Raw genomic sequence first — 5,270 nt, 5'->3', positions numbered from 1 at the left:
CCTGTCCTATGCAATGGCCCTTGCTGGTGGCCACACAACTACACAGACACACCTAGACACACAGACACAGGGTTTTCAGAGCCCTGTCCTGAGAAACCGCTTTCCCTGGCGACCCTGCAGGCCCCCAGCTGTCGCCCGAGTCGAAACCCAGCAACTCAAGAGGCTGAAGCTTGCAGGCGTCCTTAGGTCACCTCTCAAATCCGCTTTATACTTTATTCAAAACTAAAACAATCTAAGCTAAACTAACAAAATTGGGGTCTTTTAGAAGCGGCTTGTTTATACCTTGCCACCTTTTTTTAAAAAAAACCCTTTAAAATGTCTATATATAAATAAATTCTATACAATTTCCTGCCTCTAGTTCTCTTCCCAGCAGACCCAGCCTCCTCCGTAACAGATCGAAGGCTCTCCCCCTAAAAAACAAACTGGGATTCAGGTCCAAAACACACTGCAGAAATAATCCAGTTTCAGACCGCTTTAATTGCCCTGGCTCAATGCTAGGGAATTCTGGGAAGTATAATTTTGTGAGACATTGAGCCTTCTCTGTCAGAGAGCTCTGGAGCTACAATTCCCTGGATTGCCTAGCATTGAGCCAGGGCAGTTAAAGCGGTCTCAAACCGGATTATCTCTGCAGTGTGCTTTGGACCAGTGTTTGAGGGGGCTGGACTGGGTGGCCTTTGGTGGTCCCTTCCAACCCTAAGATCCTACGACTCACTTTATGGGGGGGATTCACTGGAGACAAGAGCATGTAAACCGCATTAAAGCGCTGGAAGAAGTGACTTCGGATTCCCTCACCCACCGGCTCTGTGTGTATTTGGCCTGCCTTAAATCCGAAGCAAACGGCAACGGGGATTTCAATGTCCCAGGTTTGACATTATTATTAGTGTTATTGGGGTTTTTGTGAACAGAGTCAGGAGTGCTTCCCCTTTTACCTGAGACTCAGTTATGGAGAAAAAGCAGGATAGAACAACAACAACAACAACAACAACAATATATCTGCTCTTCCTAATAGATAAATTACCAGCAGCCAAATTATTATTATTAATACTAATACTAATACTAATAATTAATAGTACTAATAATATACCTCCACTTCCTAACAGACAATTATCAGCAGCGAAATTATTATTATTATTATTATTATTATTATTATTATTATTATTATTAATGTTAGTACTAATAATTTACCTCCACTTCCTAACAGATAAATTACCATCATCCAAATTAGTATTATTAATAATAATACTATTACTGTATTAGTACGAATAATATACCTCCATTTCCTAACAGATAAATTACCAGCAGCTATTACTACTACTACTACTACTACTACTAATACTTGCACATCTTAACAGACAGATTATCAGCAGCCAAATTAATAATAATAATAATAATAATAATAATAATAATAATAATACTTGCACTTCCAAACAGATACATTACCAGCAGCCAAATTATTATTATTAATAATTTTACCAATACTACTACTAATACCTGCACCTTCTAACAGATAAATTTCCAGCACCCACATTATTATTAATAATAATTATACCAATACTACTACTAAATAGTACCTGCACCTCCTAACAGATAAATTATCAGCAGCCGAATTATTATTATTATTATTATTATTATTATTATTATTATTGCAAATAATAATATACCTGCACTTCTTAACAGATAAATTACCAGCAGCCAAATTATTATTAATACTACTACTACTTATGCCCTTCATAAGAGATAAATTTCCAGAAGCCCAATTTCCGAAGCTGGAGAGGGCAAAGAATATCTGCTTCTTGTTCCCAGAGAGTATTATTTTCATTTTTTGGTTTGAAAGTACTATTTTGAAATGGTTTAAATTTTTGCTGTTGTTCCTTGTTTTTTTTTTAATTTCAACTTTGGATCTGTTTTTAGGCAACGCGTTTTTAGGGTACTTCTGTTTCCTAAACCGCCTTGGGATCCGGGGCGCATCTACAGGTAGAAATAATGCGGTTTGACACCACTTGAACTTCCATGGCTGCATTTAGCAGACTGCTGGGATTTCTAGTTTTGGGAGGCATCTAGATCCAACACACACTGAGGAAATAATCCAGTTTGACACCACTTCAGCTGCCAGGGCTCAATGCAATGCAATTCGGGAATGGTCATTTTGTGACAGGTATTTAGCCTTCTCTGTCAGGGAACTCCGGTGCCACAGCAAAGTAAGAATCCTAGAATTCCATAGCAAGGAACCTTGGGTGCATCGAATCCAGTTTGACCTGCCAGGGCTCCATGCTATGGAATTCTGGGAACTGCGCAGTTTGTTGTGGCTCCAAGCTACAATTCCCAGAATTTCATAGCATGGAGCCCTGGCAGGTGAAACCGGATTATTTTTACAGTGTGGATGCTGACCTTGTAAGTTAATAAGTCGATAAAAACTTAGTAAGTGGGAAAACTGTAGTATTGTGAGACATTTAGCCTTCTCTGTCAGAGAGCTCTGGTGCAGTTTCCAGGATTCCCTAGCACTGAGCCAGGGCAGTTCAAGCGGTCTCAACCCGGATTATTTCTGCAGCATCTTTTGGACCTCAGATGTCACTTCTGTTCGAAGCCGAGTGAGAAAACTGTTGCTTAAACCTTAAAAACTTCGCCTTGCCAAATATCATTTAAATCTGAAGCAGCATCGAGTGGCTCGCCGTCTTGAAGGCTGCATCCGCACTGCGGAAATAACCCCGCTTAACACCGCTTTAACTGCCATGGCTATGGAATCCCGAGGATTGCAAAGCTCTGGTGCCACCACAAATTGCAGATCTCAGAATCGCATAGCCTTAAGCCATGGCAGTGAAAGGGGTGCCAACCCGGGTTATTTCCGTAGTGCGGATGCAGCCAGATTCTGGTCCCTTTTCAAAAGTGCTACAAGATCCCTTTAGATCCCCTTTCCCCAGACTTAACCCGGGTATATCTTTTGACTTTCTTTCTTTTCCTCCAGGGGGGCAGAGGCATCCTATTCTGCATCGCTTCCAAACAACCCGATCCCGATGCAGCCTCGGATGGAGCCGAACTGGAACCCAGAGACAAACCACTTTGAACATCCACCAAACCCGGTTTACAAAGGTTGAAACCCGATCTTGGATGCAATCCAGCAGGTTTGTTCTCTTCCAGCCCCTTGAGTCACAAAAGGAGAAAGGAGACAGTGGTCCCTGTTTGCCAGCCTGCCCTTCGCAAAACACTGCTGTCTTTTAATTTTGATCCAGAGGCAGCCCACTCTGCCAAGCGACTGAAGGAGAGCCACTGCGGAAGAGCAGGGCAGCTTTAGAGTACTACCGACTGACTAATAGCAGTAGTTGAATGCAGTCGGCCCTCCATATCCACGGATTCTTTATCCACGGCTGGAAAATATTCACATCTATCTATCGCATAGAATCATAGAATCCTAAAAGGCACCCTCAAGGAAGGAAGGAAGGAAGGAAGGAAGGAAGGAAGGAAGGAAGGAGAAGGGAGGGAGGGAAGGAAGGAAGGAGCAAGGAAGCAAGCAAGGAAGGGAGAAGGAAGGGAAGGGAGAAGGGAGGGAGGGAGGAGGGAGGGAGGGAAGGAAAGGAGCAAGGCAGAAGGAAGCAAGCAAGGAAGCAAGGAGGGAAGGGAAGGAAGGAAGGAAGAGGAAGGTAGGAAAAAGGAAAGAAGGGAGGAAGGAAGGAAGGAAGGAAAGAAGGGAAGGGAAGGGAAGGAAGGGAAGGGAAGAGGGAAGGGAAGGAAGGGAGGGGGAGGGGAGAGAGGAGGAGGGATGGGGTGTATGGATGGGACTCAGGCTGAGTGCATGTCAAAAGTTGAGTGAAGTTTTACTCACAGGCTCCTGCCAGGTGGGTCTGTCTTGGCTCGGGCGTCGTTGGCTTGGCAGGCGGCAGGCGCAGTCCCTTTGGCCTGGGGGGCTCGGAGCCCCTTTCCCCGGGCAGAGGCAGCCCGGAGAGGTGGGGTGCGCCTATCCCTCCCTCCCTCCCTCCTTTCCTCCCCTCCTTCCACAACTCCCACCTCCTTCTTTCCATTTTCCTTTTGTTCCATCCTGCTTCCCATCTTCATTTCCATCCAGAACTGAATCCGATTCGGTCCCTCTGCCCTGCTTCTCTTCCTGGTTGGCCTCATGTCCTACTCCTACCTTGGCACTGCAGCCCCTGGAACAAGTCTGGGGGGGGGGGGAGAAGAGAGAGAGACAGAAAGAATAAGGAGAAAGAGAGAGAGAGAGGGGAAAATCGTTTTATGGTATGGCTTAAAACATCCAAATGGCTTGATTTGTGCATGCCTTCCTCGCTGCTCTCTCTCTCTCTCTGTTAGAAGAATGCACCCACAACACAACAAAGTCAATTCTCCTTCCTTTTGCTCTCTCCCTCTCCCCGCCGCTCTCTTTTCTCTCCCCCTCCAAATCCATCCACTAATACTAATACTAATAACAACAACAATAATAAAGAGCGCTTTATATTTTTGCAGCGGGCATTCAAAAGATAATTTGATGCCATTGTTTCTGCTACAGATGGTTCTTTTTTGTTTAAACACAATAAGAGGGCGCTTGTGCCGGCTGCGCACAATACAAAATCGAAAAAGGCGTTTCCCTGAATAACCATTTTGTTCTCATTTGTATGGGCCAACAAAAGGAAGCGCCGCGAAGGAAGGAAGGAAGGAAGGAAGGGGGAGGCGTGGGGTGGAAGAAGCCACAGGACGAGAAGGAGAGAAGGAAAGAAGAGAAGGAAAAGAAGAAAAATAGGGCTTCATCAAGATTTCGGTCTGGATCCCCCCGCCTCCTAGAAAGGGGAAGGACCCTGCTTTTAAAGAGGACCATTATTATTATTATTATTTATTATATTATTAGACGTTTCTGTCTTCCCTTCCAGTCTGAGTCAGTCCAAAATCCCAAAGATCTCTTTTTTCTGGGCAATGTGTTGGTGTGTTGTGTGGCGCGCACACACACTCTCTCTCTCACACACAGAGTGTATTACGTACAGTGGACACTTTGTCACAGCGATTGCATATAGTCTCCCCCCCCCCACCTCCTCCGGGCTTGAGTGCAATACACACACACACACACACACCACACACGTATGTATGTATATGACGTTGCATTCTATGTCTGTCCTGTCTATCTATCACACACACACACCACACACACACACCACACCACACACACACAAGAATGCAACTTAAGCCCATATATAATACTGCATTCAAGCCAGGAGGGGGTATGAAAAAAGACTGTGTGGCTATGTGACGAAATGCAACACAACACGCAATGCACGCCGCGCAAACACGCC

General features: G+C 44.8%; 1 long non-coding RNA gene across 3 annotated transcripts in view; it reads right to left on the bottom strand.

Moving 5' to 3' along the window:
- LOC121926720 overlaps nucleotides 1–5,270 on the bottom strand; it is a 201,375-nt gene that overhangs the window by 88,512 nt on the left and 107,593 nt on the right. The window contains exon 1 of one of the 3 annotated variants that reach the window (XR_006103061.1): nucleotides 3,818–3,895. The exons of the other annotated variants lie outside the window; for them this stretch is intronic. This is a non-coding gene — a long non-coding RNA (uncharacterized LOC121926720). Of the gene's footprint in view, nucleotides 1–3,817; nucleotides 3,896–5,270 lie in introns of those variants that run through there. 3 annotated transcript variants of the gene reach the window in all.

Source organism: Sceloporus undulatus, chromosome 3 (assembly GCF_019175285.1).
Source record: "Sceloporus undulatus isolate JIND9_A2432 ecotype Alabama chromosome 3, SceUnd_v1.1, whole genome shotgun sequence".
In the NCBI taxonomy this organism is placed as follows: Eukaryota; Metazoa; Chordata; class Lepidosauria; order Squamata; family Phrynosomatidae; genus Sceloporus; species Sceloporus undulatus.
This window is presented reverse-complemented; position numbering and strand designations above follow the sequence as displayed.